The 19,194-nt window shown below is 37.2% G+C and overlaps 1 protein-coding gene across 3 annotated transcripts in view; it reads left to right on the top strand.

Annotated features, from left to right (window-relative positions):
* MNAT1 (MNAT1 component of CDK activating kinase) overlaps nucleotides 1-19,194 on the top strand; it is a 275,447-nt gene that overhangs the window by 70,304 nt on the left and 185,949 nt on the right. The window lies entirely within an intron of this gene.

Below are 19,194 nucleotides of genomic sequence, written 5' to 3'. Positions count from 1 at the left end.
GGTGTGGTGCTGAGTATCTGAGACCGGATTTGATCCAGGTCATCCCGACACTGGAGCTGGTGCTCTTACGCGCTGAGCCACCTGGCCGCCCCTAAGCAATTGGGGTTAAGTAACTTGCTCAAGGTTACACGGCCAGGTGTTTCTGGGTAGGTCTTCTCAACACTGGAGCCGGTGCTCTTACTTGCTGTGCTACCTGGCTGCCCCTTGTGTGAATGATTCTTTATGCCTCATAGAGTTATTAGCTTCTATTTGCCCAATTCTAATTTTTAATGAGTTGTTTTCTTTAGTTAGCTTTTGTACTACTTTTTTCCATTTGTCCAGTTTTACTTTTTTTTTTTTTCCTAAGCCCCACTGAATTTATTTAGAAGCATTATCATCAATTGGATAAACTAGGATTTTTGTGGCCTGATCCAGTAGCAGCCCATATTTTCCAGACATTTTTATAGGATACCATATTCTAAATTTTACAGATTCTTCCAAAACAATTTACCATTTACTATTTGGAATAGAGTGTCATTATAATGGTTTCATAACTCAGAAGGAAGCCCTCTTAGGACCTGTCCTAGTGTGGGAATTCTGATCACCGAAATCTTAATGTTTCTTAGTAGCAATATGATTATAAAGGGTATATGAGATAGGATTAGAAAATAGCCATTGTGATATAGGACTTGGGTCATAAATTTGGAAAGTATGAACCTTGATGGAAAAAAGATTGTTAAGTAAGGATGGCAAAGAGGAATAATGAATATTCAGGTCCAAAAGTCATAAGGTCTAGAAGCCATAAGGAAACAGAGATACATCTATTCCTGGAAGTGGGAGGTAAGATCATGTTGGGAATGTTACACTCAGAGGCTAAGTCCAGGGTGAGTAGTAGTGAATGACTAGCAGGTCCCCTGGAAATGACCAATGCAGAAGAATGTTTTTAGGCTCAGCCAAGGCCCCTGAGGCTTTCCAGTTGACAGAAGACAGGAGACTTCTAAATCAGGTAATCCTCCTTTCCCATAACGGTGATTCAGCAGAAGCCAAGCACTTTGAGTTTGGTCTGTCTTGATCAGAAGTCCTGTTGAAGCCAGGTTTCTTAACTTCCTATTTTTTCTTCTTGGTGTTTATGGTATTCTACAAATGTAGACTAGTTGACTAGAGTCCTTTGTGATAGGCAAAAGCAGTTGTCCAAGGCTGAATCATCTTGCAGATTATGAGGTCAGCTGAACAGCCTGGTAAGATAAAAAGGCAACCCTATGGAGGGAGGGGAGCCATGGCAGCATGGCCCCCATGGGGAAGGGCCTACTTGGCTCTCACTGGTACTCCTTGGTGAAAGCAAGGAGGGTCAAGCTGCCTGTGACTGCAGCACCAGGGAGGTGTGTGGATGTTGGAAGACTGATGTAACGAAAATAGCTCTGTGGTGATCATTGTGAAAGGCACCAATTGTACTTTTTAAGGAGTTGTTCTCTTCAGTGAACTTTTCCCCTCCACTTTGTCAATTGTATTTTTAAATGAATTGTTTAGTTCTTCTGCCTTTTTAATTTGACTTTTGAAATCCTTTTTGAGCTCTTCCAAGAATGCTTTTTGGACTTGAGACCAGTTCATATTCCCCTTTGAGGTTTCAGATGCGGGTGTAGTGACAATGCTGTCCTTTTCTGAATTCATATTTTGATCTTCCCTGTTTCCATAGTAAGAATCTGTGGTCTTTGCTTTTCTAGGATGCTTTTTGCTCACTGGTTGCCTGGTTTTTAAAGTGGATTTCTGCTTCTGGGGCACAGGGGGCTCAGTCCCATGCTTTTTGTTCTGGGGGCTAAGGGCCTGGTTATTGGTTTTGTGTCCTGGGGCTTCTGGCTCTGGCAGCTGGTAATATTGTTGCTTCTCTGGTACTGAACTGGAACTGCCCTGTGTGTGCTGAGGCCAGGTGAGGTCTTTCTGCATTTCCCTGGAGTTACACTGAAGCTCATAGCATCAGGTGTGGGGGAGGGGTGGTCTGACCGGTGGAAGTTGCCTCCTTTGCTAGTGCTGAGCTAAACAAAGCATGAGTAGATTCAGCCACTGCTAGATGTCTGTCTGCCCTGGTGTCTGCTGATTCCCCAGGCTGTGTGAAGGCACATCTGGGGTCCTGGTGTTGGCACTTGCCAGCTCTACCCTGGGCCTCCGTATTTCCCACTGGTCCTCTGAGGTAGGGCTTGCTGCTGGCTTGCTGGGACACCTCCTGTCCTGTATGGTCCTCTTCACCCATAGTAAGAGGGACCTTTCCTGTTAATCCCCCTAGCCTCCTGAGCTGAGAGTGAGTTATACCCCATCTTTCTGCTGGCTCTCCTATTTCAGGATTTTTCCTGGGGCAATATGCTCTGGGTTTTTCAAGGTCAGCAAGACTTGAGAGTGACTTACTCTTTACTCAGCCATCTTGACTCCTGGAAGTTTAAATAGATGACTTTCAAAAATTCAGTCTGTGGGCTGATAACCCCAGGAGTAAGTTGCTGCAGCTGTCACATTCCCTGTATAGGATTGTGCCTCTCTCTCACCCAGTTCTGACAGACCCCACTTCTGCATTGAGAGGTCTGGGAACTGCTACTGCTGCTAGCGATTCAGTCCTCTGGGGTCTGCTCTGCTTTGGCATGGTTGAGTCTGCAATGGAGCAGCCTGTGCTAAACAGTGCTCCTCTCCCAGCTCTCTGCAACAGATCCTTCCTGTCAGCCCTTCAGAATGTCTTGGGCTGGAAGTCTGCCACTCTCTATCTCCTTGTGGATCCTGCCACTGTAGAATCTTTTCAGATTCATGTTTTAGAGGTATTTGAAGGATTTGCGGGGAGATCTCAGGTAAATCCCTGCTTTCACTGTCATCTTGGTTCTGCCCCACCAGACCTCTTCTGATAATGGTTTTGGTATAGTCTTGAATGAAAAAGAAGAGAATTTTGTTAGTAAAAATTACTTGTTGACAATCCAGTATTTTAGTCTTTGTCTTGTTTGTTGCAAAATATTTTTCTTCATGCCGTGTTTCCCCGATAATAAGACCTATCCCGAAAATAAGCCCTCTCCTTACTGTGTAAGATTCCTCTAAAATAAGCCCTCCCCCGAAAATAAGCCCTATTGAGATTGCTACTTTAGTGAAGATGATCCCCTGCACTACACGTTACATAATAATACCCTCCGTTTGTCCCTCCTCCCCTCCCTAATGAAACGCACGCCGCGCTCCCAGCTGCATCCAATCAGAGCTGCAGCAGTGAGCGCGTCATCCTGTTCTTTATTGAATTCATTATTGAATAAAGGTACATTTTTTTGTTCCATTTACCTGTTTATTAAAATTGCTGTCAATGTTCATTAAAATAAGCCCTCCCCTGAAAATAAGCCCTCTGGTGTTTTTCTGTCCAAAAAAATAATGACAGTGTCTTATTATCGGGGAAACACGGTAGCAGTGGGTCAATCAGCTTTCTTTCTTTCCTTTTTTTTTGTTTGCTTTTTGGAGGGGGTAGGGCAGGGCAATTGGGGTTAAGTGACTTGCCCAAGGTCATGTGGCTAGTAAGTGATAAGTGTCTGAGGTTGGATTTGAACTCAGGTTCTTCTGACTTCATGGCTGGTGTTCTATTCATTCCACTACCTAGCCACCCAAAGCAGCCTTTTTTTTAATTCAAATTGGTCTTAGTGTTTTTCAGATGTCATGAAGCCTACACTGTATTGTAAAGGAAATCAATGACAACCCTTCCAGTTGCCAGGTTCCTCTGAAGGTCTTGCTTGTTTTCTAAAGATTAATTAGGGTCATCCATTGATTTCTTCCCTATTTTTACTGATTCTCACTAGAGTTTTCCTGAGTTAGCATTTAAAAACTTTTGAGAATGAATTCATATTTCTCCAAAGTTTATAAGCTCTGTAATCAGAAAAAGGAGTTTTTAAGAGGCTAAACAGTTTACTATGTCAATTGAATTCTGGGAACCTTTATTGAACACCTACTGCTAGAATACTGTTAGGCACCAGGAATTTTCATTGTATTCATACGGATAAAGTAGAGACAAAGTAATTTCAAGTGGGACAGAGAACTAAATACTGGGAGAATCCTGAAAAGTTTTGGGTCAATAGGAGACTGTCTTTTTTCTAGCTTTTTGGGCAAAAATTCATTACAGTAGAACTTCGGTTTATGAATTAAATTTGTTCGGAGATTCTGTTCATCATGCAATTTGTTTGTATTGCAAAGCGAATTTTCCCGTAGGAAATAATCCAAAGTTGGATGATCAGTACCACATCTCCAAAAATAATCATATAAAAATAAATATTTATAATTTTAAGTAAGTTTTTTTTGTCTCTAATGCATCTGAAATACAATAGAAATGATTAGTACACAATATAAAATGAAATAAAACAAATTAACCTGCACTTTACCTTTAAAAAGAGATGTCACTGGCATGAGGGAGGAGGAGAAGTTTGTATTCTTCATTGGTGTTTTAATACCAGCTCTAGGATAGCAGTCACTTGTGGCATTGAAAGTTGAAAACATGCTCAATTACCTATTCTAATCTCCTTCCATGAGGACATCAGGAATTTTGATGTTGGGAGTGTTTTCTCTTATGCTACTTTCACTAAAGGCAAGACTAACACTACTGCCTTCACTTATTTTCATTTTTTTTGAATCACTTTCATGTTCTGACTCACTGATTTTTTTATTTACATTCCCTTCTGATTAGAAATCTGTCTAACAATTCTTGTTTTTGATGTTTTTTCAGAATGTCATGGAAATGTGACATTGCATTATCATTAATAATATTCGTGGCCCATATTACTACAGCCTTAATTGGGTGATGTTTTTCAACAAAATTTTGCACTTTCTCCCAATCTGATAAACCTCCCTAATCTCATTTGACAATAAGGGATTCCTCTAACTTCTTAACCTCCGCCTCCTCATTGCCCTAGTTGAGTGTCATCCCTTCAAGAGCCATTCAAAGTCTAGGATGTTCATACTGCGAATTTTTGTTCATCCTGCAAGACAAATTTTATGAAAAATTTTTCCCTGTTCAGCAAAGCATATGTAAACCAGGTTACTTATAAAGCGAGGTTCTACTGTATTTGACAAAAACTGCTGGGAAAACTGGAAAGCAGGCAGAAAGTCGGTATAGACTAACATCTCACCTTGTACCAAGATAAGGTCAAAATGGGTACATGATTTAGGCATAAAGGGTGATACCATAAGCAGATTAGGGGAGCATGGAATAGTTTACCTGTCAGATCTATGGAGAAATACAAATTTATGATCAGACAATAGATAGAAGGTATTATGCGATGTAAAATGGATTAAATCAAAGTTTTTGCACAGGCAAAACCAGTGCAGCCCAGATTAGAAGGAAAGAAGAAAATTTGTCAAAAAAAAATAAAATATTTTAAAAAGTCATTGGTTGAATTACATCCACATTATACAGCAAATAGGTTTGGGTTCATTGAGGACAAGTTTTCATACCTTCTAGGTATGAAATAGCAAGCCCGTTCAGGACCGACAAGATTTGAGTATCTGAAAGTTTAGGGTAGAACCCTTCCAACAATTCCTCTGGGAGGCCGGGAGGAGAGTGCATCAGCTTCAGCCTTGGACTCCTCTGCCACCCCTACTTGCCTTGAGCTGATGATTTTATAATCTGTGAAGGGTCCAGAGAATTTTGTATTTTTCATTGGTGTTTTAATACCAGCTCTAGGATAGCAGTCACTGGTGGCAGTGTCTGCATTGAAAGTTGAAAACATTCTCAATGCAATGAAGAAAGGCAGATTCAGGTCTTTACAAGGAACCCAGCAGAAAGATTAGAGCATGCCTAAGTGGAACTTAATTAGTGCCTCTGAACTTTTTTGAATCTAGGAGCTAAGCATTACGCCTTTTTCACATCATGTGCTCTTGTCTTGAATCTCTTCCTCCCTGGATTCTCTGTAGACTTGTGGGAGACTGTATTTCTTGTATTATACTGCCATGCTGTATATGCTGACAGAGTCTTTTTTTACTAATTGATATCTGTTGACAATGAGAGGAGAGAAAGACTGTTGGAAGTTCATTAGAAAGAGGTCCCCTCATTTATTCTAGGCTACCCCTTAAATCTGAGGGGAGGAGTAACCAAATCTGGGGACCCCATCTGTCCCTGGATTCAGGAATCAGAATCATGTAATCACAAATTTTGAGACTAGGAAGGGAATTTAGTGGCTATACAGTCTAGAGGGTAAAACTCAAAATAGAAATGAATCCCTGTTGCCTCATATTGACAGCAAATTAGCCTTCTCTGTATTGTATTCCATTTCTGTTTATTTTGTTAAAAATGTTCCAGTTACATTTTAGTTGGGTTTGTCCTTTTGTAGTAGTGATTTTGATACCACTGATCTAGTCCAGCCCATACACCAAAGGAATCTCTATTATATCATACCTGATAACTGTTTGTGTAGCCTCCTACTTTATAGCCCAAATGAGTGATAATGCACCCTATCATTCTACTTTTGGATAGCTCTGATAATTAGGGCATTTTTTCATGATATTAAGCCTAAATTTGCTTCTTTGTTAATTTCTAATCGTAGCTCTTGGATCTGCCTCTTCTGCCAATCAGAACATGTGAAGGATGATATCCCTTCAGATACTTGTCAGTAATCATGATCCCCTTTAATTTCCTTTTCTCCAGGCTAAAAATACACAGTTCCTTCAACCTGTCCTCATATTAAAAAAACAAAACAACCTCCCCCCCAAGAAAACCCCTCAAGACCGTTTATTATTCTGATTGCTTTCCTCTGCATACTCTTTAGCTTACCAATCTCCTTCTTAAATTTTGGAGCCCAGAACTAAATACTGTAATTCAGGGGAGGTCTGATGAGAACAGAATATAGTGAGACTATCATCTCTCTTCTTGGAGGCTGTGCCCTTCTTATTAATGCAGTTCAAACTCAAATGAATATTTTTGGCTGCTACATCAAGTGATAACTTGTAGTCTACAAAAACCCCCAGATCTTTTTCAAGCCAATTTCTGTCTGTTCATGTATCCACTATTTTATACTTGTGACATTTATTTCTTTTGTATTCTTGTGCATGACTTTACATTTATCCTTATTGAATTTCATCTTAGATTCTGCCCAGTACTCTTTTTGGATTATGATTCTGTCAACCAGTGTATTACCTATTCTTTCCTAGCTTTGTGTCTTTAGCAAACTTGATGAATACCATCCAAGGTATGCATAGATCTCTGGGGGTACTTTACTAGAAACTTCCTGACATGTTGACATTGAACCATTCATTAATACCCACTTTTTGAGTCTGAACCAGTTCTGAATGTATCTGATTATATTGTCTAATTATATTGTCTAATCCAGAAGATGAGGACATCTTCTCTATAAGAATATTATTAGATATTTTATCAAAAGCTTTACTGAAATTTAAGTTTCTGTATTCTAGTACTGACTTGATTGTATGATTTTTTTTTTTTTGCAAATCAGCCTTTCTTTGCCTTGTCAACATGAAGGGTTTGGACTAAATAATATTATATAAATATAAAGGTTGGTGTTTCACAGCTCTAAAATTCTGTGACTCTGATTCTAGGATTTGGGCTGATTTATGAATTGTTGGGCACCACTGGATCATCAAATCAGCTCAAATAATCAAACCTCATTTCCCCTTAAAACTTTTCCTTCTTTTTTCCTGTACTTTTGTTTAGAATAAAGACTTTATACTTTAGTATCAACCTGAGATATTAGTTGGATTAACACTATATCTATAATGGCCTAATAATCTTCATTTTAGGAGGGCCTGAATCCTGTATCTTTATATAAACTCATCCCTGCAGTTTTTAATTGAAATTTGCAATTTAGTATTTAATAAATCAGGATTTTGTCTGTTTCACATTTCTTCATAATTATATTTTTGTTTTTTTATACCTTTCCCTTTACTGGTTATTCTTTTGTACAGTCCTTTTTTGACTTTTATATTAGAACAATTGAGATTTTAAGAACACTTTGTTCTATGCTGAAAATAAAATAGTTTGTAATTTGCAGATAAGTAATGTAGGATTAAAACCCTTTGGGTCGACTCTCCTCAGATCTTGGCTTTAGAGACCTGAGTTTGGAGAAAATTGCATCCTAATTTTGAATCAGTTTGATATCTGGTAATATTTTTTCCAGTGGGAGATCTGTAATGATATTTTTTTAAAGAAAAACTTTTATTTTATTCTTGTGACAAACCAGGACCCTTTAGTACTTTAGTTTGGGGGAGATAAAGACATTTCCATTGATTAACTGACAAATATAAACATTTTCAAGAATGAAATCCTGAAAATATTGTTGAGTGAAAATGAATGCGAAAAATGAAATAATATTAATTCCTAATCCCCTGTCACATATTTGTTCTTAGTACAAAATTTAGATTACTAGTCAGATTGGTTTAATTTTAATTATTTGTCATGTAAGAAGTATTTTTATTGTTCAAATAATTTTATATAGGTTATATAAATACATATACATTTATTGTATATTCACAGTTCAGATATAAGTATATAAAATTTTTGGAAGTTACATACTTTCTATTTGTAAAGTAGTGATTTTATTCAGATTATTTTTCTGAATTACTTTTTCATCTTTAGCAGACGAAACTAATGCTTGTGTTATTTTATTTTTTCAAACCAATTGATGCAAAGGGGAAAGGCATTGTGGGATAGGAGATGGTGAGCTGATCTGGGAGTGGGTATCCTGGGTTCAGGTGCTTCTGCCACTGACACATTATTGTATTATTATTCTATGGCAAATCATTTAGTTTTTCAGTGATTTATACAACTTCTTGAGATTTTTAAGTTGCAGAGAAGTTATTGATTTCCATTGGTAGAGAAAGTTTCTTAACTAGAATGCTCTCTGGAGCAATGAAATCACAGGTTTGGGTCGAAAAAAAATGATGCCAATACTTGTGAAATCATTGGGAAATGTGAAACTACCTTCCTTTAGTTCACTGAGTTTATCTTGGGACTTAAATATTTTGATAGTATGTTAAGGAGGACAACATTCATTATCTAAAAAAACATATTAAAACTTTTTAGTCAGACTAGCAAGCTTGCATATTTTTCTTACAAAATATATAAACAAGCACCAGCATTTTAAAATTTAAAGCAGTTTTAATTGTTAATATGTAATGAACTCAGCTAGGTAAATGTGAGGAACTTAAAATATTCGGTTATGCAAATTGAGTCATACATTTTTCCTCCTGATTATTAATATTATGGAATAAAATATGAGATTTTTTCATTTCCTGCAGAGTTTCTTATTTTAAATATGGGCCATATAATAGTAGAGTGGAATGACCAGGACATGGATTCAAGTCCCACTTCTGTTCCTTGTTACTTATATGACCTTGATCAAGGCTATTTATTAGATCCCTTCCTTAAGTCTCACTTTCCTCATCTATAAAATGATGATGGTTTCTCAAGTCTCTTCAGCTCTAGAACTAGAATTCTATAAATTAGTGCCAAGGAAGAAGTGATTCTCTTTTTACTGCAGAAAAAGATACTTCTGTTAAGAATTGTATTATTTTAATAGGATGTGGGAGACACAGTGGTACAATACAAAGAACTGACTCTTTGGAGTTAGAGGACCTGGGTTTCAATTCTTCCTCTGCCACTGTGTTGCCTTGGATAAGTCATCTAATCTTTTTGGGCCTCATTTTCCTCATCTGTAAAAGGAAGTGTAAAAGAAAGTTGACGTACAACTACATGAATGCTAGTAACTTCTATCTCTAAATTCATAATCCTTTGATTCTGAGATGGTTTCAGATGTTTAAAGTTTTCTGTTAATTCATGAGTGATTTAAAAATACATGGTATGCTAAAGCATTTCTTAACTTTTTTCCAATTAAAGATACTAAGAGAGGTGGCCAGGTGGTGCAGTTAATAGAGTGCTGGCCCTGGAGTCGAGGACCTGAGTTCAAATCCAGCCTCAGACACTTGACACACTTACTAGCCAGACACTCTTACTAGCCATGTGACTTTAGGCAAGTCAACTTAACCCCAATTGCCCTCCAAAAGGCAAAAAAATAAAAATAAAGAATACTAAGAAGACAGTGTTATCAGTGACAGCTTTATGTCGACAGCACAAATATGCTATTAAAATGAGTAACAGTAATAATACACGCTTGCCACGTAGGGTTATTTAAAATTCCTCTAACATTTTAGCTCTTTACAAGGTCAGAAGATGGAGCTGTTCAGTCCAGCTATGCTGTATTTGGTGGATGTTTGAATTTTCCTGCTGACTTCAAGGTAATCTTCCTTTAAATGTCTGCCATCTTAGACAGTTCTAAGCCAATGAACTCTAGCAATAGGTAAGCATTTGCTTGTTTTAAACTGTCCTGTATATCTTTTGCCATACTTTCAGTGTTTGTATTTTTAGCTTTATGCAATTTACATTTTTAATCTAACATGTTTATGCAATTTACATTTTTAATCTTCATGTTACCAGTGAGACACATTTTCCAGACAAAGAATTGATTGAATGGTGAAATGCTATGCTCCAGTCCAAATAATTTATAGTAGAACTATGTCTATCTAGTATTTATGTTTCCTGGTTACCAATTCAGTGTTCCTTTTTTTTTTTTTTTTTTTGGAGGGCAGTTGGGATTAAGTATCTTGCCTAAGGTCACAGGGCTAGTTTTTGTGTTGTGTCTGAGGCCGAATTTGAACTCAGGTTCTCTTGACTCCAGGGCCATTGCTCCACTCACTGTGCTACCTAGCTGCTCCTTCAGTGTTCTTTTTTTTATTTTGCTTCCTCTTTTGATACCTTCTACCAGAAATGTTCTACTGACTTCTCTCTCCCTGTTCAAATCCTATCTAATAAGATCCAATAAGGCAGGATTTTGTCTTTATATATTTTCAAAATGCATATCACAATGCTTTGTACTTAAGTATGTATATATTTGTTGCTGACGAATCATTGTCATATTCTTTTGTTCCTGTCTACTCATTGTGTTTCATTAGTAAAATAAGTAGAAGAAATACTTACCAAGGATTAGAGATATATTGTGTGAAGTGCAGCTAAGTGGCTCAGTGTACAGAACATTGGGCATGGAGTCAGGAAGGCCTGACTACAATAAAAATCCAGTTTTAGACACTTCATTTACTTAGCTGTGTGACACTGGGCAAGTCACTTAATTCTCTCTACCTTAGTTTCCACACCCATAAAATGAGTTAGAGAAGGAAATGGCAAACCACTCCAATAGCTTTGCCAAGAAAATCCCAAATGGGGTCATGAAGAGTCAGACATGACTGAGAAACAACTACACAACACAACATTAACAGAAATGTATTGTAGAAAAAGGAAGGGAGGTTTTAGGACTTCACATTTTTATTCAGCTGTCTTTTCCATCTCTGTGGAAATTACTTGGTTAACTTTCTTTTTAAAATGATTGCCTTTTTTTGTTTTTATATCACCTATATTTCTTGATATGAAACTCTTTCTTTTCCTGTTGACAGGGAACCATCCCTTATAATATAGAATAGAAAAAGATAAAAGTTCAGAAAAGTAACAGAAAAAATCTGGACTGACATTGCATGTTCCACAGTCAGAGTTGATACCTTCTGCCTCTGCAAAGAATGAAGGGAGTTATATTTGGATCTTTTTTCTTTGGGGTCAGATTTGGTCATAATTTCACAGCATTCTGTTAAATTTGTTTTGTTGTTCTTGTTTTAATCATGTGTATATCATTTTCCCTTTTTTGCTTCCTTCACTTTGCATCAGGTCATAGGAATCTTCCCATGCTTTTTTCTGTATTTATTGTATTCATAATTTCATTTACAGCACAGTAATATTTTATTACATTTATGTACCACAGCTATCTTCCTATTTATGGGCATCTACTTTGTTTCTAGTTTTTACTGCTACAAAAAGAACTGCTATAAATATTTTGTTGTATGTGTTTCCTTTCTTTTTTATCATCGATTTCCTTGGCACATATAATTAACAAGGCAGGTCTAGGTCAAATGATACGGACATGTTAGTCACTTTATTAACATGATTCAAAATAATTTTCCAGAATGTCTGTAGCAATTCATAGTTCCACCAACAATGATCTTTCCATACCCCCTCCAGTATTCACTCTTTTTTATCTTTTACTCTCTTTGCCAGTTTGCTGGGCATGAGATGAAACCTCATTGTTGTTTAGATTTACTTTATTTTTAGTGATTTAAAGCGTTCTTTTGTGTGTTAATAGTTTGCAGTTCTTCTTTTGAGAAATTCTTGTTTCTATATGGCCTTTGGCCACTTTTCTATTGGGGAATAGCTTTTGATGTTGCATATTTATGTTCATCGTTTGTCTTGGGTATTAGATGCTTATCAGAGGTATTTGAACTTTTAAATTTCCAATAATCAGAATGATCTCTTTTATCTTTTGTGATCACTAGAGTGACTTTCATTGAAACCTTATCAATAAACATGTTTGTTGAATGGTTATCCTATAATGTGGCAATTTATTATAGTTTGTGGTAATGGAGGCATAATTGTTAAATGTTGATATAATAGCTGGTGTTCTTAAGTAGTTATATGGTACTGGTACTTGGTATTGAGGATATTGATAAAAAGTTACCTGGAAATGGTTATGTATCTTTTTGTAAAATGTTTATAGATGTTTTGTTTGAAGGTTACATAAATATATTTGCTTTGTAAAACATAGTAATAATAACAATTATTATTATTATGGATAGAGAGCTGCTATTAGAGGCAAGAAGACTTGTTTCTGATGTATATTTGTGTGTGTGTGTGTGTCTGTGTATTTGCTCTGTAACCCTTAGTTCTGTAGGCAGTAACTTACTAAGAATATAACTTGCTGATAAGGTACTGACCTGCATTGGTAAAGGGGCAGGGAGTTTCCCTTACACAAAGAAATCATAGATTCAAGCACTGTTCCTGCCCCTCTGTAGATATAGAGACAGTGCAGGACTACACAGGAAATTTTGATGTCTGTCTAAAGAAGAGTGCTAGCAATGTTCCTTTTCCAGTTCTTAAAGCTGTACAATTTATCATTCACGTTCTCCCTATACCTGTGTCTTCTCATCTCTGAATAACTAGAGACATGAAGGTAGTACGGTAGGTAGATATTGGGCCTGGAGCCAGGAAAACCCGAATTCAAATCTAGCTTCAGGTACTTTGTAATTGTATGGTCCTGGGCAAGTCACTTAATCTCAGAGGTTTGCTTCAGTTTCCTCAAGTATAAAATGGGGATAGTAATAGCACTCATCTCTCATGGTTGTTGGGGGTTTAAAATAATTTGATGATATCTATAAACTGCTTTGGAAACCCTCAAGTGCTATAGAAATGCTAGCTATTTTTAGGGGGTGTAGTTCCAAATCACTTTTCAAAATGACTGGACCAATTCCTAGCTCTGCTTGCAATTCATTAACTTGTTTCTTCTTCCATATACTCTGCAATAATTCTTTTTGTTGTTAATTTTTGAAAGTCTGATAGGTGTGTGGTAGAACTTCTGAACTGTTTTAACTTTAATTTTTTATTTTTGGGGAAGATTTAAAAATATTTTCTTTGGAGAATGGCTTATTCATAGCCATTTATTATTTATCTATTGGGGAATTGTTCTTACTCTTATGGGTTTGAATCACTTTCCTATATATCTTAGATATCAGAGAAATTTGCTTTAGATTTCCCCTCATTTAACTTTATGTCTAATTTTTAGCTGCATTGATTTTGTTTGTGCAAATAAAACTTTTCAGTCCTCTGTAATAGATATTATCCATTTGATCTCCTACGATCCATTTTGTCTCTTGTTTGATCAACAACTCTTCTCTTCTTCACAATTAGAAAGTGATCTTTTTTCCTGTTCCTTTATTTTGTTTTATTTTTAAAAATTCTAAACTTAAACATCAAGAAAATGAACATTTCCATGTACAAAAACAAAATACAAAAAGAGGATCCTATATGAAATTTTGAATCTCCATTTCAAAGTGCTTTAAAAATATTATATAAAAATTTAAATACATGTGTATATGTTCATGTATGTGTTCACACATACGTAAGTATTACATACAGATACATATATAAACATATACATTCATATGCATCTATGTAAGACTGTATTATACTTGTTTGTCCTGTTTCTCTGAGTGTGGATGACATCTTCATAAGTTCAAGTCTTTCCATCTTTTTTTCTATGTCCACCCAACTAATCATTTCCTATGCTTCAGCAATGTTACAACCTTATACCATCTAGTTATTTTAAAATCTAAACCAATACTGATTAAGATGACTGACACATAGTATAGTTTTCCTATTTTTATCCTTTGATTCAATCTATTTTAGCTTTAACTTTGTTTGAGATCATGATTACCACCCCTGCTTTTTTTTCCTAATAAATTCTACTCCTGAACTTTATTTTGTTTGTGTGTATTTACTTGTATATTTTCCTCCTTCATATTTTGCTGCACTATCTTTCTCTTCCTATTCCTATCCTTCCTTACCCCTATGCTTAACTTCTATTGCTACTTTGCTCTCCTATTTCTTAACTTACCCACCCCTCTAAGAATCCCTCCCTTATTCTCTACCCCCATGTAATGCGAATGTAAATTTTAAAGATCTTCCCTGCCCCTAGGCTAAAGTGCACCAGAAGCCTGGGGAGGGAGGCTTGTTTTTCAGTAGATACTTTTTGATTGGCCAGTGGGTCAATAAGGTTGTTACATTCTCTGAGCCAGGAGAAGGCTATATAAGCCCTGATGTGTAGCTTTGTTTTGGGACTCACTTTGAGAAGTGTTATGTGATTTGATCTGAATTCTGGGAAGCCGTTGTTGAGAGTCCCCCGGCTTTGAAAAACCCAGAATGTGGAAACCCAGATGTTGACTGGGTATGGATGTAATGGTTGGACAGTTCGGAAAGCTGTCTACTTGATGTTTCTGTCTTGATAATTATGCCTGTATACTTTGAGGTTCAGGGTGCTGACCTTTTCTCCTGAACAAGGTAAACGATATATGTCTGACTGATTAAAGTAAGCTTGTTAACCCATTTTGAGTTGCTTTCCTTTAACAAAGCAGATCCAAGAACCTGTATGGGCGGCAAACCCTGAGGACGCTTGGGGTGCTTGCTGCTACACCCCAACCAATCCCTTTGCTCTCCCTATTTCTTTCTGAATTTAGAAGACTTTCATCCCTTTCTATATATGTGTGTGTGTGCATATGTGTGTGTGTGTGTGTATAATATATATATATATATTATACACACACACACACATACTTTCTTTAAATTGTTTCCTGATGAGAATAAGGTTTCAGCACCTCCCCCCTAATAGTTTCTACTACTTTCTTCTGTATCGTTTTTTTTTGGCGTCATTTATTTGATTGCTCCTTTTTATCTCTCCCTTACTAATTTTATTATTTTTTTTTAGAATCAACCCATCATACTCAGCTCAGTTCAAGGCTTTCTTTCAAGCTAAGCAAATAAAAATGACAGTGACAATACAACTGATAATATTTTCATCTGTAAGAAGTAAATGAATTGACCATATTGATTCCCTTATGATTGGTTCTTAATGTTTACTTTATATTTTTCCTGGATGTCACATGTCAGATTTTCCCTTAATTTCTGCTGTTTTGTCACAAATACTCGAAAGTCTTTTAGTTCATTAGATGTCCACTTTTTTTTTTCAGTCAGGATTATACTTAACTGTTGGGTAAGTTACCCCACCCTTGGTTGAAACCCCAGCTCTTGTGATCTATGAAATATAGTATTCCAAGACCTACAGCCCTTTAATGTAGTAGCTGCTGGGTCTTGTATAATCCTTATTGTAGCTTGATGATATTTAATTTTTTTTTCTGTTGCTTCCAATATTTTCTCCTTGACCTGTGAGCTTTAAACTTGGCTATGATATTCCTATAAGTATTCCTTCTGGGATCTCTTGCAGGTGGTGATCAGTGATCTGCTTTGCCTTCTTGTTCTAGAACTCCAGGGAAATTTTCCTTGATAATTTCTTGGAATATTGTATCAAGATTCTTATATTATCATAATTTCCAGGCAGTCTGACTGTTCTTACATTAATTTTCCTCAATCTCTTCTCTAGATCAGTTTTTCTGATGAGATGTTTCATTTCTCTTCTATTTTTTCATTCTTGTGATTTTGTTTTACTATTTCTTTGTTTCTTAGAACATCATTAGCTTCCCTTTGCTCAATTCTTGTTTTCAGGAAATTATTTTCTTCTTTAAGTTTTTGGTTCTCTATTTCAAGTTGGTTGACTTTCTTTTCACAATTTTCTTGGATTGCTCTTAATTTTGCTCTAAATTTTCCTTGATATTTCTTATTTGATTTTTCAGGTTCTTTGTAAGTTCAAAGAAATCTTTTTGCTCGGGACCATTTGATGTTTCTCATTGAAAAAAGGAGTGGCTTTTTTTTTTTTTAGCTCCATTATCTTCTTCAGAACATGAATCCAGATCTTCTCTATCCCTATAATAGTATTTTATGAAAGGAGAGGTTATTTACATTCATCAAAAGTGGCACCCCCAAGGCAAAATGATTGCCAGAAGAATTAATGTCAACAAATTAGAGCTCGAGCTCTTCTCTGAGTGAGAACAGTTTGTTGCTAACTTGGAAGGAAAGTTGAACCAACACACAGTCGGCAACAGTGGAGCATAAAAGGAGTGGGCAGTTTTTATAGATTTGGTGTATAGCACTGTACTTGTTCATCTGGCTCAGAATGCTCGCAAACACCAAAATGATGTGGAAGTTCAGAAGCTGCTAAGTGAGAACTTCACAGGATTTGCCAGCAGGTAAAAATCATCCACTTCTAAGAAGACAGCATTTAATTCCATCAAAAGTAAAGTACAAGCAAAATTTAGAGAGATGCAGGATTCCTGGCTCAGGAAGAAGGCAGATGAAATTCAGTTTTATGCTGATAGTAACAATTCAAACCGCTTTTATGATGTCCTGAAGGCTATTTATGGGCCAGAGACCTGTGGTGCATCTCAACTACTCTGTGCTGATGGAGTCACATTAATTAGTGATAAGGACATGATCCTAGAGAGATGGGCTGAAGACTTCCATAGTGTTCTCAATAGACTATCATCTATCAGTGCTGAGACCATTCACCATTTACCTCAGGTTGAAGTCAGTCCCTCCCTAGCTGAAGCTCTAAGTGAAGAAGAGGTTTTGAATGCCATTAGTCTCCTTTCATGTGGCAAAGCACCTGGTGCTGATTCTATTCCAACTCAGATTTACAAGGTAGGGGTCCATTGCTCATACAAAAGCTGAGTGAAATTTTCCAGTTTACATGGCGAGGAGGTTATCCCCCAGGAGTTCAAGGATGCCTCCATTGTCCATCTCTATAAAGGTAAAGGAAATAGATTGTCCTGGGACAATCATGGGGTTCTCTCTCTTAGTCATTGCTGGCAAGATTCTTGCCAGAGTCCTCCTTAATAGGCTGATTCTTCACCTGGAAGATGGTAACCTACCTGAGAGCCAGTGTGGCTTCAGAAAGGGCTGAGGAACAATCGATATGGTGTTTGCTGTCCAACAACTCCAAGAGAAATTTTACTCGAATTAAACTGTCATCATGCATTTAAACTCTGCTTCAAAAAGTACAACTCTGATGGACAGGCCACATTATTCTAATGCAAAATGTATGCTTGCCAAAAAGACTGTTTTATGGAGAACCCACACAGGGCAAGCACTCACCTGGAAGTCAGAAGAAGCGATACAAGGACACTCTCAAAGTCTCTCAAGACCATTGGAATTGATTGTGTGACTTGGGAGACTCTGGCTCAGAACTGCTCAGCATCGCATGCCCACATAAGAGAAGGTGCTGTGCTCTAGGAGCAAAGCAGAATTGAAGCAGCTCAAAGGAAATGCAGGGTGTGCAGATTTGGAGATTCCACTCCAGATGTTCACACAGACTATTGTGCCTGATGTTTGGTAGAGCACTCTGGGCTTGTGTTGGGCTGATCACCCACAGTGGGACACACTGAAACTTAACTTTAGCATAGCGACGTCGCTTTGGTCCTCTCTGAGAAAAAAGGACAACAACCAACCAACCATCTGTGGTTGGGCTCTTGTCCTTTGCTTGTTCATTTTTATTTATCTTATCTTTTGTAGCTATCAGTGTGATCAAGTCTTAGTCCTAAGGTATGGGGAATAATGTCCCAAGCCTCAGGTCCTTCTTACACTTATTTTCTGAGGTCTGTTCAACCTTGGGCTCTCCTTTCTACTCCGAAGCCATGGCCAGAATCCCAGGTCATACTGTCCCACAAAGGATCTTGCTCCCTGTGGTCCCTCCAGTGACTGCAAACTACAGATGTCCTTTTTTCCCAGGAACTAAAACCCGGGTCTCTGCTCTCCTGCAAGTGTCCACAGCAACAGGGTCCCTGCTTCTCTGCTATTGCACTCACCAGGTGTCTTGTTAGCTCCCTTCCTTAGCCATAGCACAGGATGAGTCTGGTCAGTGCAGCTGTGCTTGGTGTCCCTTGATGGTGGAAGGTCTTTCTGTCTTCTCAGCAATCATACCCCCACACTGTACATAAAATGAAAGTTTCTAAGACTGAGGCTGCCTCCCAACCCCACCTGCCCTTAGGGCTTTTTGTTTGTTGATTCTGCAGAGTAGGCCTGGAGATGTTTGCACTTCACTTGGGCCTGACCTCTACCCCTGGAGGTTGGGTCTTTCCTGGGGTCTTCTTAGGTTGTCTTAGTTTTACCTGATGTTTGTTTATTTCTTCTGCTCTACGTTCCCTCTGAGGCAATGTTCTGTCCTTTTCTGTGGAGGAAATTTGGAGAGCCTAAAGTTTTCTGACTTATTCCTACATCGTCCCAGAATACTCTCTCACCTTTGGTATATCTTAAAAGCATATGAATATGTTCTCCTCTATCCTGTAATTTTTTTGACAGCAATAAATTCCATTTAATTTTTTTCCCTGACCCTGAATTGGAGTTATTGCACTTTAGAAAGAACTAAGTATGACTCAGAGAGCATGGAAGGTTTCTGGCACATTTCATACATTATAGTGGAAGCATCAGAATCAACCATCATCTGTGAATAACAGAATCACGAAACATTTATTAAATATCTGTTATGTATTGAACCTTTAAAAGCATAACATTTTGCTAGGATTTTTATGTGACATGTTAACTGCTTGCCTAAAAATCAAAATATATTTCTGGTTTGATTGTAAATCATTATCCCTAGGTTATAGTCTTGTTTTTGTCCTTGAATTGCTGTTTGACTTTGGGAAAGTCATTTATTCTCCTCAGTTTTCTCACTTCTG

The sequence above is a fragment of the Petaurus breviceps genome, unplaced genomic scaffold (genome assembly GCF_028583685.1).
Source record: "Petaurus breviceps papuanus isolate PSGF00001 unplaced genomic scaffold, PetGlider_PUasm1.0 189, whole genome shotgun sequence".
Classification (NCBI taxonomy): Eukaryota; Metazoa; Chordata; class Mammalia; order Diprotodontia; family Petauridae; genus Petaurus; species Petaurus breviceps.
Note: the sequence above shows the minus strand (reverse complement) of the source record. Positions and strands in the feature narration are given on the sequence as shown.